Here is a 16,573-nt window from a genome sequence, read left to right as displayed (position 1 = left end):
CTGGCAGACCCATAAACAACACGGCAGCAACAGGCCAGAGTCTTTCCATGTTAAAAGAGCGAGTGTTCGAAGCTTGGAACAACCGGGCACCTTCATGCACACTTCCCTACAGGTAGCCATTCAGCCATGATGTATCTCGTAGCATCACCAAAATTATTTTTAGTTCCGCATCGGAAGCAAAAATTAGTTCATGATTTATTTCTCCCACTGGGAGTTGTTGATGGCGTTGGTGACCGGTATCCTTTTCAGATGGACAACCCAGGTTCGATTCCACAGGTCATCCCTGATGCCATTGATAATCACTAAGATAGTCGGTTGTTGACATCATGTACGAGGTGTTCATTGCTACTGCCTGCCTTCTCTCCTGTGAGGATTTCCTCCTCCATGATGTGTGAAAAATTAGTCAAAAAAATTCCAAGACCAGAGTTAGTGACAGGAGCGAGTATCCTCAACTCTCTGAAGTTATTGATTTTGATCCATTCGTCCTCATGTCCATCCGTCTGGCCTCCCATTCAGCCATTAGTCCGTCTCTCTACTCATCCTGTACTTCGTCTCTTGATCTATCTATCCATCTTTCCGTCTATCTATTTATCCAACAGTCCGAGCCTTCATCTATCCATTCATTAGTCCGTCTCTTCATCTATCCATTCATTCATCCATCTATACACCTACCGGTCCATCCCTACGTCTCTTCCTCATTCCACTCATCCATCCGTCAGTCCGTCTCTTCCTCATTCCACTCATCCATCCGTCAGTCCGTCTCTTCCTCATTCCACTCATCCATCCGTCAGTCCGTCTCTTCCTCAATCCACTCGTCCACTCATCCATCCATCAGTCCGTCTCCTCCTCTCTCCACCCGTCCATCCGACGTCAGATGTGTTTACAGGCAGCTTGGCCTCGTGTATCAACGTTTTCGTGTCATATTTCAACTTCCTAGTCCCTGGGGAGCTCCCGCAGGCACGCGCTTCCTTTGTTTTCGCTTTGGACGCAAAACTGTTTGACTTTAAGGGTTAAAAAGTCCACAGCTCGTTGTTGTTGTTGTTGTTGAGACTGTGCACCGGTGCTTTCGTATCGAATCTGAACTCTCTGCGCTAAAACAAATGTTTCCTTTTCCCCACTGACATAACAGGGGCGTGCGTCTGGTGCGATCCAATTTTCGAGCGAAGACTCGAAACTCTGTATTATTACAAGATTGTTTGAGGCTTCATGGATATCGAGTCGAAGAATCGCAAGACTATGGCTCGAGGCTTCACGAGACCTCGGTACTGAGGGAATATGAGATAGTGTTTCGATGCTTCATAGCAGAGTGCTTTATGGGATTTAAAGGACGAGCGTCGTCTGGTGCAAACCAATATTTGAGAAGAGATTTGAAGGACTCCATTCTCATCATAAGACTTTCAAGGCTTCATTGGAAAGAGTTGAAGTTTTGTAGTACTCTGGTCTGAGGCTTCACGAGAGAGTGGCACTGAGAGATCAAGAGACTTGTGATTCGAAGCTTCATAGGGAAGTGCTTTGTGGTATCTAAAGGACAGGGGTCGTCATCCAGCTGGGCGGGTGTTTTGAGGACTATCGTCTGCTGGTGCGGAAAACAACTGCGCATCAGCGACGGACATGGAACTCGTGGACCTTAATCCAGTCAATTCGGAATAAATTCCTCTCCTTTTAATTACGACAGTTTTAATATGAAGGACGTGGTAGACATTAACATATATGTTTTTTTTTATCGTATTTTTCATGCACAGTTAACGTACGTATTTTATAATTATAGAAAGGAGTCATATGAGCGACTATGGGAAGAAAGAAGTGTAGAAAGAGCATCGAAGAACACCATTCAGTACCATTCCAGATCATGGAGGATGTGATCCTTGGCATCAGAAAAAGGGTTTTGTAAGTTAGATTCAGGATGGTTGTGACCTTATGGCACGACATTGCGGAAGCTGTACCCTGCATGTATCGAGGAAATATACAACACCTACATGACGAGTGGAGAAATTTGCCCCAAGACTAGAAAGATACTAATTGCGGAGTAAAAAAGAAAAAAAAAAATTAATAAAGCTGCAAGAAAATAATGAAAGCTTGGGAAAATAAAAATCGAGCCAATTACTTTTTTTTTTCTTTTTGCAAAATTTGTCTTGCAGGTTTTATCTACCACCATCAGATACTGATGAAAAGATTATGGTCAAAACTATATCTAATGACATCAGTCAGGGAACTCCCTGCAGTTACCAGTGATCTTCTTGCCGTGTCTGAAGCTGTGGGAGCGCAAGGTGGTGGGGCATGAACTGTAAACCAACTTTAGGACATGGTTAGCAGTGTGGGGAAGAGAGTGGGAGGAGTGTGGGTACTTACGGTAAGGGTTTGTATGAGCAATATGGTATGTGAGTTGTATGTAGTTTACTGTCCCTTGATATCAAATGTATGATGATAGGTGAACATGAACCATGTTATCAGTTCACAACATACGTAAATGATACGTGGTTCATCCTCCACTGTGATGCATGGCTCGTCCTCCACTGTGATACATGGCTCATCCTACACCGTGATACGTGGCTCATCCTCCACCATGACATATGGCTAGTCCTCCACCATGATACGTGGCTCATCCTCCACCATACGTGGCTCATCCTCCACCATGATACGTGACTCATCTTCCACCATGATGCGTGGCTCATCTTCCACCGTGATACGTGGCTCATCCTCCACAGTGATACGTGGCTCATCCTCCACCATGATACGTGGCTCATCCTCCACCGTGATACGTGGCTTGATACGTGGCTTATCCTCCACCGTGATACGTGGCTCTTCCTCCACAATACTTGGCTCATCCTCCACCGTGATACGTGGCTCATCCTCCACAATACTTGGCTCATCCTCCACCGTGATACGTGGCTCATCCTCCACAATACTTGGCTCATCCTCCATCGTGATACGTGGCTCATCCTCCACCATGATACGTGGCTCATCCTCCACCGTGAAACGTGGCTCATCCTCCACAATACTTGGCTCATCCTCCACCGTGATACGTGGCTCATCCTCCACAATACTTGGCTCATCCTCCACCGTGATACGTGGCTCATCCTCCACCATGATACTTGACTCATCTTCCACCGTGATACGTGGCTCATCCTCCACCGTGATACGTGGCTCATCCTCCACCTTGATACTTGGCTCATCCTCCACCGTGATACATGGCTCATCCTCCACCGTGATACATGGCTCATCCTCCACAATGATACGTGGCTTATCCTCCATCGTGATACGTGGCTCATCCTCCACAATACTTGGCTCATCCTCCACCGTGATACGTGGCTCATCCTCCACCGTGATACGTGGCTCATCCTCCACCGTGATACGTGGCTCATCCTCCACCGTGATACGTAGTTCATCCTCCACCATGATACGTGGCTCATCCTCCACCGTGATACGTGGCTCATACTCCACCATGATATATTGCTCATCCTCCACCGTGATACGTGGCTCATCCTCCACAATACTTGGCTCATCCTCCACCGTGATACGAGGCTCATCCTCCACCGTGATGCGTGGCTCATCCTCCACCATGATAACGTGGCTCATCCTCCACCGTGATACGTGGCTCATCCACCACCATAATACGATGTGACTCGTAAGAGTACCAGTACTACCCTTGGCACGACCCATTAAAGGTCATGCCATCATACACCTAAGGTCGTACCGTCGTTCTCACGGGTCGTACCGTCGTTCTCACGGGTCGTGCCGTCGTTCTCACGGGTCATACCGTCGTTCTCACGGGTCGTACCGTCGTTCTCACGGGTCATACCGTTGTTCTCACGGGTCATACCGTTGTTCTCACGGGTCGTACCGTTGTTCTCACGGGTCGTACCGTCGTTCTCACGGGTCATACCGTTGTTCTCACGGGTCGCACCGTTGTTCTCATGGGTCATGCCGTCGTTCTCACGGGTCGTACCGTCGTTCTCACGGGTCGCACCGTCGTTCTCAAGGGTCGTACCGTCGTTCTCATGATTCGTACCGTCGTTCACAATGGTCATAGCGTCTTGTTTACTCTCATTAAACGGTCAGTTCCTCTATTACTCCACATTACCTTAGGTTTAGATATCACAAGTACTTTCGTAGGGTCATCCCCGGAATTTCGTGTACAGTGATTACACAGTGACTGTGTGTTTGCTTTCTTAATTTATTTCGCATGTTATGTGCCACGTGATACACCCTTATGTACATGTAGTATGCCATGTGATACAGCCTCGTGTAGTTTATAACGTGATGCATCACACTCTTTGGTTCAGTCTATTGAGAGCACGTCGACCCCTGTACACCACATTCTTTCAGTTCGCTGTATCCCGTTCACGCATTTCACCCTCCTGCATGTTCAGGTCTCGATCACTCGAAGTATTTTCACTTCATCATTCCGTCGTTTCATCTCTCCCTTCTCACTGCTTTTAACAGCCTTCCTCCTGCACCATATATTCTTAAGACCTTCGACAAGGCATCTGTATGAACCCTGTCATATGCTTTCTCCAGATCCCTAAATGTCACATACAGATCCGTTATTCTCTTGAGTATTCCCTTACAAATATTCTTTACAGCAAACACATGATCCAAATATTCTCTATCCCTTCTAAAACCACACTGCTTCTCCGCAATCTGATGCTCTGTACATGACTTGATCTCACTCACTACCCTCCCATACAGCTTAACAGGCACACTCAACAAAAGTATACAGCTGTGGTTTGAACGATCAACTTTGCAACCTTTATCATATCTCTTCTCTTGATAATTCTTACATTTATGTATGAATCTTGCGTGTCCTGAACCATCTTTTCGTCCGGCTGGTCATATTTTCTTCCATCCACAGTTCCCCCTCCCTCCCTCCATTTACAGTCATTGTTGCCGTCTTCAGCGTTTTGGTAACTTATTTCCTGGAATGTCTTTAAGATGTCGCCGAGGACGTCTTGTCATCGCTCTCCTCTGTCAGCCGCTGACCACTTGACTCACTAGACAGGAATGGTCGGCAGTGCTCGTGATGCCTGTGGCCTGGGCCAGTTACGCTCACTCCCCAGTGTTACGGACCACGTCAGTCACGCTATGCACTGGACCACACGCTCTCTACCACGTCACGGACCGCGGGCCATGCGCCGGACCTGTCGCACACTCCCACGTCAAAGACCACATACTAAGCTTACTCCCCTTCCCGAGAGTGGGGTACGGAGGAAATGATCATTTCTTGCCGTTGCTTGTCTCACGTCTTCGCTTAAGTAGGAGTAGTGGTAGTAGCAGGAGTGGTGGTAATGATAGAAATGAAATAATTTAGATTATTAATACTACTACTACTACTACTCATGATAATGATAACAATAATGACAGCAATAGTAATGATTTTGATAGTGATAATAATACTGTCCCTTGATGCACAAGACAGTCTCGCTATATAGAATCTAAATTGGCCAAGGAAAGCCAATGTTATGATGGATTACATGTGCGATACAAGATCCATCTTCGTCTTGTCCATAATGGATAGATGCTGCTCTGTGTGTGTGTGTGTGTGTGTGTGTGTGTGTGTGTGTGTGTGTGGACCAGTGCACGTGGGTGCTCCATAAGCATATATCTCGTACGTGTTTGTAATAGTATATAAATTAATGTTCTTCCCATCTCGCCAGTACTAGTTCACTTTAGCCTCCATACCCTCCACTCCAGCACCACTCCATCATCCCCTCCACCCTAGTTACCAGTCCACTCCACCCACCCTCCTCCCTAGTTACCAGTCCACTCCACACACCCTCCTCTCCAATTCTACATAATTCCACAAATTACCTGAATCCTGCCCCACTCCACTCATTCCATAACTTAAGCGCGCGCTTCGCCACTAATGAGGATAATCATAAGGTTGTACTCAGCTTAGTTCACGGGAGACTATTAACCATTCGCTGGCATGCCTAAATATCCCTCTTCCCCTTTAGTTTACGAGTCTCCCACAGGGGTAATAAGCGAGCATTTTCTCCTGACGCCCGTCGTCGCTAACATCAACAAGATGCAATGTTGTGTCTACATTTTCCTTGAATTAAGAAAAAGAATAAAGAAAATGGTACTCGCATTAAGAAAGTAGATACATTTGTCAAATGCATTAGCACTGTAGACGCCTTCTCTGCCTGTATTTTTCCTGTATGATTGAATCCGAAGAGGTTATTCATCTCTGCCAGTCTCCGTCCTTCTGTTTCCATTCCAGTCAGGTGATGCACGGCTGGGGCTGTGGTCAGCCACCAGGGAGAAGAAGGCTTGCACGGTGTCTGGTTGTGATTGTGTGTGTCCGGTTAAGAAATTAATAGCACATTATTAAACTGTTGTTTCGTAATCAGTAGAGGGTAATTATCTGAATTTACCTCGCGTTATTAAAGGATCATTTTGTCGTACCGTCGGTAATTTTCAAAAATGTTATTTAGTTTTTATATAAAGGAAATGCTCTTCCTGTTACCCCATAAATGGTCCTTTTTTACTTTCCTTGTCGGTGAAACATTTTTAATTTATGCTGATTTATATCGTACATTATCGAACTGAATTAAAACTCTTGGTTTATATAGATAACGAATTTACCAAGTGACCATATAATTGCTTAAGGCTTATTGTTTCATTATTCCACTTATAGTTATTCCAGCGTGATCTCGATCTGGATCCCCCGACCAGATACTAATGTCGAATCCTCCTGGTAATCCTTGATCCCATGGGCGATTTTGATGCTCATTATTGGGATTAGCGTCAAGGCTGGAGGAGGACCAGCACAAACAGTCGTGTTGTGACCAGGCAGCCTGGAGACGTCGAGCCAGTGAGCGGGAAAACAAGATCTTAGAGGTGGTGTTGCTGGGCCGCTAAGGCGAGGAGCACCCCGACACGAAGATAATTATACTGTGTAGATATAACGAAAGGCAGGTGTATATAACGTACGTATACTAGGATGTACGAGGAGGGATGGTTATGGGTAGAAGTATAATCACACATATATATATATATATATATATATATATATATATATATATATTATTTATTATACTTCGTCGCTGTCTCCCGCGTTAGAGAGGTAGCGCAAGGAAACAGACGAAACAGTGGCCCAACCCACCCACATGTATATACATACACGTCCACGTACGCACATATACATACCTATACATTTCAACGTATATATATATATATATATATATATATATATATATATATATATATATATATATATATATATATATATACACAGACATATACATACATACACATGTACATAATTCATACTTGCTGCCTTTATTTATTTCCGTTGCCACCCCGCCACACATGAAATGACACAACCCCTCCTCCCCCCCGCATGCGCGCGAGGTAGCTATAGGAAAAGACAACAAAGGCCACATTCGTTCACACTCGTCTTTAGCTGTCATGCAATAATGCACCGAAACCACAGCTCCCATTCCACGTCCAGGCCCCACAAAACTTTCCATGGTTTACCCCAGACGCTTCACATGCCCTGGTTCAATCCACTGACAGAACGTCTACCCCGGTATACTACATCTTCCAATTCACTCTATTCCTTGCACGCCTTTTACCCTCTTTCATGTTCAGGACCCGATCGCTCAAAATCTTTTTCACTCCATCCTTCCACCTCCAATTTGGTCTCCCACTTCTCGTTCCCTCCACCTCTGACACATATATCCTCTTGTCAATCTTTCCTCACTCATTCTCCCCATGTGACCAAACTATTTCAATACACCTTCTTCTGCTCTCTCAACCACACACTTTTTATTACCACACATCTCTCTTACCCTTTCATTGCTTACTCGATCAAACCACTTCACACCACATAATGTCCTCAAACATCTCATTTCCAGCACATCCACCCTCCTCCTCACAACCCTATCTATAGCCCATGCCTCGCATCCATATAACATTGTTGGAACCACTGTTACTTCAAACATACCCATTTTTGCTTTCCGAGATAATGTTCTCGCCTTCCACACATTCTTCCGCTTCCAGAACTTTCGCCCCCTCCCCCACCCTGTGACTCACTTCCGCTTCCATAGTTCCATCCGCTGCCAAATCCACTCCCAGATATCTAAAACACTTCATTTCCTCCAGTTTTTCTCCAGTCAAACTTACCTCCCAATTGACTTGTCCCTCAACCCTACTGTACCTAATAACCCTTCTTATTCATATTTACTCTCAGCTTTCTTCTTTCACACACTTTACCAAACTCAGTCACCAGCTTCTGCAGTTTCACAGCCGAATCAGCCACCAGCGCTGTATCATCATTCTCCGGGAACCATCACTTTCCTCTCTTCCTACTTGTACATATGCCTTACATTCTTGATAGAAACTTTTCACTGTTTCTAGCAACTTGCCTCCCACACCATATACTCATAATACCTTCCACAGAGCATCTCTATCAAATCTATCCTATGCCTCCTCCAGATCCATGAATGCTACATACAAATGCATTTGTTTTTCTAAGTATTTCTCACATACATTCTTCAAAGCAAACACCTGATCCACACATTCTTTACCACTTCTGAAACCACAGAGCTCTTCCCCAATCTGATGCTCTGTACATGCCTTCACCCTCTTAATCAATACCCTCCCATATAATTTCTCGGGAATACTCAACAAACGTATACCTCCGTAATTAGAACACACCTTGGTCCCCTTTGCCTTTGTGCAATGGCACTGTGCGTGCATTCCGCCAATCCTCAGGCACTTCACCATGATTCATACATACATTGAATATCCTCACAAGCCAGTTAACAGCACAGTCACCCCCTTTCTTGATAAATTCCACTGCAATACCATCCAAACCCGCCGCCTTGCCGGCTTTCATCTTCCACAAAGCTTTCACTACCTCTCCTTTGTTTACCAAATTATTCTTCCGACCCTCTCACTTAGCACAGCACCTCGACCAAAACACCCTATATCCCACTCTTATCACCAAACACATTCAACAAACCTTCAAAATACTCAATTCCACTGCATTATCATCCAAACCCGCCGCCTTGCCGGCTTTCATCTTCCACAAAGCTTTCACTACCTCTCCTTTGTTTACCAAATTATTCTTCCGACCCTCTCACTTAGCACAGCACCTCGACCAAAACACCCTATATCCCACTCTTATCACCAAACACATTCAACAAACCTTCAAAATACTCGATCCATCTCCTTCTCACATCACCACGACTTGTTATTACCTCTCCATTAGCCCCCTTCACTGAAGTTCCCATTTGTTCTCATGTCTTGCGCCCTATATTTACCTCCTTGCAAAACATCTTTTTATTCTCCCTAAGATTTAATGATACTCTCTTACTCCAACTCTCATTTGCCCTCTTTTTCACTTCTTGCACCTTTCTCTTGACCTGCCTCTTTCTTTTATACATCTCAGTCATTTGCACTATTTCCCTGCAAAAATCGACCAAATGCCTCTCTTCTCTTTCATTAATCTTGGTTCTCCATATCATCACTCGCTGTCCTTTCTAATCTGCCCACCTCCCACCTTTCTCATGTCACAAGCATCTTTTGCGGAAGCCATCACTGCTTCCCTAAATACATCCCATTCCTCCCCCATTCCCTTTACGTCCCTTGCTCTCACCTTTTTCCATTCTGCACTCGGTCTCTCCTGGTACTTCTTCATACATGTCTCCTTCCCAGGCTCACTTACTCTCACCACTCTCTTTACCCCAACATTCTCTCTCCTTTTCTGAAAACCTCTACAAATCTTCACCTTCGCCTCCACAAGATAATGATCAGACATCCCTCCAGTTGCACCTCTCAGCACGTTAACATCCAAAAGTCTCTCTTTCACGCGTCTATCAATTAACACGTAATCCAGTAACGCTCTCTGGCCGTCTCTCCTACTTACGTATTCTTATATCTCTCTTCTTAAACCGGGTATTCCCAGTTACCAGTCCTTTTACAGAACACAAATCTACAAGCTTTTCATTTCCATTTACAACACTAAACACCCCATATACACCAATTATTCCCTCAACTGCCACATTACTCGCCTTTGCATTCAAATCATCCATCACTATAACCCGGTCTCGTGCATCAAAACTGCTGACACACTCGCTCAGCTGCTCCAAAATCACTTGCCTCTCATGATCTTTCTCATGCCCAGGTGCATAGGTACCAATAATCACCCATCTCCATCCACTTTGTTTTACCCATATCAATCTAGAGTTTACGTTCTTACACTCTATCACATACTCCCACCTCTCCTGTTTCAGTAGTGTTACACCTTCCTTTGCTCTTGTCCTCTCCAACCCCTGACTTTACTCCAAAAACATTCCCAAACCACTCTTCCCTTTTACCTTTGAGCATATATATATATATATATATATATATGAATGACGAGATTTTGCCAAATGGCACGTGGCGCTCACTGTAAGAGGATATAGGTCTACGAAGAAGGACTTGTGTTAGTTAAGTGTTATGTATGAGACGGAGAGATTGTATGTTTACGTAGTGAAATCCAGCAGCCCACGTTTGAGTGAGTCTGAAGAAAACCGATAGCCATTTAGGCCAAAGCAGTGACACTTGACGGCTACTGAAATGCTCTGTCACAGCTAGGCCGACACGGACCCTCCCGATACCCAGGCAGGTACTGCCGGTAATATACCTCCCTGGTCGGTGGCTGCCTACTACTGAGAGAGAGAGAGAGAGAGAGAGAGAGAGAGAGAGAGAGAGAGAGAGAGAGAGAGAGAGAGAGAGAGAGAGAGAGATTAGGACAGTAATTACTTCACAGGCTCTTTCGTCCTCCGCGTCCAGTTGGCAAGTGGGTAACACGAACTTGAGGCAGCAGACACAGGGGCTCGAGACGTGCAGAGTACCTAGGTATTCATCACGTATGGTTGACGTGCATCATAATGGTTCACGATGACCATAGACCTCACCACCCGGCCTCGTCTGGTATAACTGATAACAGGAGGAAGGTCATATTGGCATGATATTTTGTTTTCCTTTTAGAATTGTCTGGTTATTTATCAGTCAATCTCTGTTTATGGAAAAAGTTATAGGGCCAGGAAAATGTTATAAACTCCGTGCTGAGCCACTGGGATGCGATGATTCATGGCCTTTTGCAGCATAGCAGCACACTACTAGCATTTCAGCACAGTAGCATAAAGGTATACCAGCAGAGCAGCATAGTAGAAGCGAAAAAGCATAGCAACAGCAGTAACGTGGTGAGGGTTAGGGCGTAGTAGACATGGTCTCTGACCGGACTCGTAGGGTGTAGAGTCGAGTAGGGTGTCCAGGGTGTAGTGAAGATCAGGGTGTAATGAAGATGAGGATTTAGTGTGGATGGCTTTTGACCTGGTAACCCAAATGATGCAAGCTAGGTTGTCATACTCCGCCCAACCTTACATGACCACTGGTCTACAGTAAACTCCCTTAGATGAATGCTTTTGTACAGTAACTTCCCTTACACAAATACTGGTTTACAGTAACCTCCTTTGCGTGACTACTGGTTTACAGACACCTTCCGTAACGCGGGTACCGGCTTACAGTCACCTCCTCCACCACATTACTGGTTTACCGTAACTTTCCCTTTCATGACCACCTTCAGACACTATAAATACCCCGCAGGTAACTTCCAGGATCGGAATAAACGCGCTTCGCGGCTAACGATATTACCCCACTACCGCCATGGTGACGTCAAGCCGACCTCTTTACGGAGGCGTGGCTCCCAATGTGACTCTCTTCACCAGAATTAATCAGGGACAGCCTTGGGCAGGAAGGGTGTTGTCTGTCTTGCTCCGCGGGGAAGGAGACGAACTTAGGATGAAGGAGAGGATGTTATAGATAGATGATTATTGTAGGAAGAAAACGCTACTGTAAGAGTTATCTATGCGAATATAAGGAAATAGGAATGGAAATTGTAGGTATATGTATCTTAGAGACGAATGGGAAGGGGGTGGGTGAGGGGGCTTTGAAGGACATGAGAGAACGGCGAATAATCTGTAGAAGGCTGATGAACAGGTTGGAACAACAGGACACTCAGTGGCGCTGGACATTCCTGTCCATCAGACGGGAGGTAGTTTAAGAGCGAGGGCTGCCAACACTTGTTTTAAGAAGTCACACCAAGAATGTGATTAAAACTTTTGATTACTTGACATATGCCTCCAGTGTTGAGGGGGAGGGGGGGGGGTGATGCATGGAGGGCAGGAGATGGGGCAGGGGGAGCACCAAGGATTGTGTGTGTGAGAGAGAGAGAGAGAGAGAGAGAGAGAGAGAGAGAGAGAGAGAGTACGCCATACACTTCAACACACTTCACCCTTCTCTCCCTTTTTCAAACTGTTCCATTACCTTGTTCCAACTCTTCGTCTCCTCTAACCACATTATCAAAAGAATATTACAGAATGGGCGTATTTGTCAGTGTGTGTGTGAATGCTGATCTTTGTGTCCTGCAGGGTGTGTGTGTGTGTGTGTGTGTGTGTGTCTATTTATAGACAGTGTCTTTATCGTGTGTGTGTGTGTGTGTGTGTGTGTGTGTGTGTGTGTGTGAATTCAGGTCTTTGTGTCCTGCGGGAGGGAGTACTTACAAGGAGTGGCAGACGCCGCCATATGCCGAAAAATAGGATGTCATTTCCTAATGCTTTCTCTCCGCACACATCACGGTGGATTGTGGTGCAGAAGGCGACGCTGAGGAGAGGAGACGCGACGCGAAGACGGTTTTGGATTTTAAGGTGAACGACGGAGATGTGGGTGAGGAGGGCTGGCGTGCAGGGGATCATATACTGGAGAGGTGCAAGACCTGACGAAAGGTCAAGGGGAAGAGAGGATCTAGAGGGAATAGGTCGATGGAAAAGAAAAATGAAGTGAGCAACGGAGATTAAGAAAGAAGATAAGATGTCCAATATGAAAAATGGGGAAGGAGGTTTAGGGAATATGGTCATAAGAGAAATGGGAATAGCCAGATTCGATAACAGAAAACGAAGTATGAGGATTAAGGATGAATAAGGCGAAACTTAACGACAGGTTGCGTATAGCTACACAAGGAAGACGCGAGGCAATGTGTATGACGTGTATGATGACTGAGAGTTGTGTGACGAACAAGGGGCCAGAGAAAACGTGGCGTCGATAGTAGAAATGCAGAAAGGCGGGAAACTGACGAAAATGGAGAGTTCCTGACAATGAGAGGATTGTGTTGCTGGTGCAGTCTGGCATCCGGAGGTTTTGAACCTATGATGGCTGACGACTGAGAATAACAGGACCAGGTTTCATGATTCGTATTTTCTCTTTTGTTTGTTATTCTTTCTATGGTCATCGGTGCCTCCTTCCGTTTACCATCAATGCTTGTCCTTATCTGCTGTGTTTCAAGACTTGTTTATCTTATATATTGTCCTTATTTTTCTTCCATCACGACTCCTGGTTCCTTCCCCACCAGTCTTCCCACAATTTCTAGCCCTTGGTTCTCTCTATCGTATTCCCTCCTCATGTTTTCTCACTTTCCTCCATCTTGCTTCTCCCTCACACTTCACTCCCGTGTTATCCATCCTCTTTTTCTTCTATCTTACCGCGTTCCTTGCAAGCCCTTCCTTGTTCCTTCCATCTCATTACTCCCTCATTACTTCTGTGTCCTTATTACGTTCTTAGTATCCTCCATCCCTCCCTCTTCCTCCTCCTAATTACTTCTTCATTTACCCTGCCTTCCTTCCTTTCTTTAAATTCCTCCCTTCATCTCTGTACTCGTTCTTCTTTTCCATATTCATACCTTGTATCCTTCATCTCCTCCCTCCCTCTTCCTCCTCCCTCGCTCCTCCCTCAGCACCAGCGTTGCCCCACTCCCTCATAATGCCTAGCAGCACTTCAGAGGCATCTGTTTTCTCCTTCGGCCACTTCCCTTCCTGAATTAACTGATGTCGAGTTTTCTTTGTTTTTTTTTATGTTCTAATTAACGTTTTTGTTTTTCTCTCTCTCTCTCTTCGTGTGAACGTTGTGTACATTCGTTGGGTTTGGAGTCGAATGAGGATGGAGAGATGGTTATATAAGAAAGGGGAGGAGGAGGTGGAGGACTAAAATACCTACTACTTACGTGTACTTACGCGTACTTACGTGTACTTGAGTGTACTTAACGTTGAGATTTGGCCACAAGGCAGGGCTAGCGCGCACGCTGGAAAATCTAGAGTTACGAAGAACGAGTCGGTGTGAGCTACGGGTTGTCAAGTGTTGTATGCGAGATGGAGAGATGGTATGGTTGTGCTCGGAATGCCAGTAATCCACGTGTGGGTGAGGTAGAAAAAAAAAAAGATAGACCGCTACCTGAGTTAAAGGAGAGGAACTCGACAGTCACTGAAGTGCTGGCGCACCGTGTAGCCGTCTTTAATTTTCCTGATACCTAGCTGCCCACTACCTACCAGAGAGAGAGAGAGAGAGAGAGACCTACAATAACAATGAACTTTCTAGCACGTCGGGACAATGCACCCTGCTCTTTTGTGCTTAAGCCTATTAAAGGTAGGATAGACAAGAATAACTTTGTCAGTGAATACAAGGCTTTCCACGAACACACACACACACACACACACACACCCACCCAGCCAGCCACAGGTGCTAAGCCCCAGGGTAGTGGTAACAGATAGCCATTTTATCATCATCACAACTGGCGGTCTCGGTGGTGCGATTAGATTAGGTCTCGTTATCTCTGGTGCTAACTTGGGTCTACCTGGTTTTTGTTTTCGTTCATAAATGATGGCGTCGCTCTGGTGTACATGGATGAGAGGTTAGTATATTCGGTTAATCTAATTTTTTTTTTCATAGACTTGTGTTTGTGTGTGTTTGTTAATGTTAATTTGTCGGTGTATTTGTACGTGTGTTTGTGTTTATCTGTATTGTTTATGACCTGATTACCTGTTTGTACAGTGCGGGGAGGGAGGTCTACACTGGTTGTGGTGGTGGGGATCTCATGAAATTTCACTTATCATACAACTTTTTCAACTTGTTTTGCTCAGCGACCACAGTGGCATTACTTTATTACGTTATAAGTTGTAACTTCCTTTTCTAACGTTATTTCTTAATTCTGAGTTATGTCTGCTGGTTGTTTCTTTACTTTGCATCTTTCGAAGAATTGTTCATTGTCGACCGTATCATCTGGTTTGTAAATTATCAAGTGGGGTGTACATTATTAAGTGGGTTGTGAATTTGAAGGTTGTCCTCATCCCTGACACTCTTCCCCCCTAATGGACCAATCTGTGGCTTCCAACCCCTCGCTGTAAACGAACCTTCTTAATTCTAGTATCATCTCATCATATCTTTGTGCTGCTTCAAGTGCGATAACTGAAGTTGATCCTATTCCAATTTTGACTTGATATTCGCTGTGTCCTGAATGTATCCTTATCCATGTACTTCAGCACGATTATGATACTTGCCAGCGGACACTGTTCTCAACTGGTTAGGTATAATGTAGTTTCCAGGATGTGTCATTGCGTATTTGTATTTACTTATTTGTACCTTACGAGAAAGGGAGAAAAGAGTTGTACACTCGTGTGTGTGTGTGTGTGTGTGTGTGTGTCTTCTCTGCCCTCAGGTCGTCGGCCATCCCAACGGAACTTTTACGAAACAGGACCGTAGCAAGGAATAGGAGCCTAGCCCCACCAAACACAGCAGACCCTTCCCTCCTAGAAAGAGGCGCCTCCCCTCACCAAGAACACACTACCCCCCTCCCCCGTCTTAAGAAACGGTCACCTCCCGTCTCTTAAAAAAAAAAAAGAAAATGTCCCCGTCTCCTGAAAACTAGGTCCCGTTTATATCGTCTCGCCCACGTCTCGTAGGTCAACAGAAGACGTGTCTCTGAATCCAGCATTATACAAAGGGGGGGAGGAGGGGGGGGGGGTGACAAAGACTGTGGACTGATTCCCCCCCCCCCCCCCCCCCTCCTCCATGTGTTGCAAATAGCCAATATCCTGCTACATAATGTGGCGCCCATCGGCACACACTCGCGGGAGAGGACAACGCCAACCCGTGCAAGAAGAAAATATGCCCGGATGAATTTAGTCCCTTAAGAAAAAAGAAAGACTAAGGAAGAAGAAAAGAAAAAGGACGTGAGGTACAGTCAAGCCATCAGAACGAGAGAAGACTTTATTTTGGTTCTGAGGGAGAGGGAGGGTGGTGGGGGGAGGGGGGGAGTAATCAGCTGGAGAGAGAGAGAGAGAGAGAGAGAGAGAGAGAGAGAGAGAGAGAGAGAGAGAGCTGCTTTATTAGTTATTCATTTTCAACACACACACGCACACGCACGCACACTCGTTTAGTTAGTTTTTCATTATGAATAACACACACACAAACTCGTTTAGTTATTCATTATGAATAACACACACACACACACACGTTTAGTTCGTTTTTCATGATGAATAACACACACACACACACAAACTCGTTTACTTATTCATTATAACACACACACACACACACACACACACACACACACACGCGCGCGCGCGCGCGCGCGTCTGTCTGATCTCGGTCAACTTGCATTACCGTATCCCGTGACAGTGATAGTGTGGAGCAACGTAAACTCGCAGGAAGAATCTATCATGCGATTAAAAGTTGAATTCTCTTAGCTCGGCCA

General features: G+C 45.3%; 1 protein-coding gene across 1 annotated transcript in view; it reads left to right on the top strand.

Annotated features, from left to right (window-relative positions):
- The window catches only part of LOC139764789 (uncharacterized), an 821,726-nt gene that overhangs the window by 199,804 nt on the left and 605,349 nt on the right, over positions 1-16,573 (top strand). The window lies entirely within an intron of this gene.

The sequence above is a fragment of the Panulirus ornatus genome, chromosome 4, assembly GCF_036320965.1.
Source record: "Panulirus ornatus isolate Po-2019 chromosome 4, ASM3632096v1, whole genome shotgun sequence".
NCBI lineage: Eukaryota > Metazoa > Arthropoda > Malacostraca > Decapoda > Palinuridae > Panulirus > Panulirus ornatus.
This window is presented reverse-complemented; position numbering and strand designations above follow the sequence as displayed.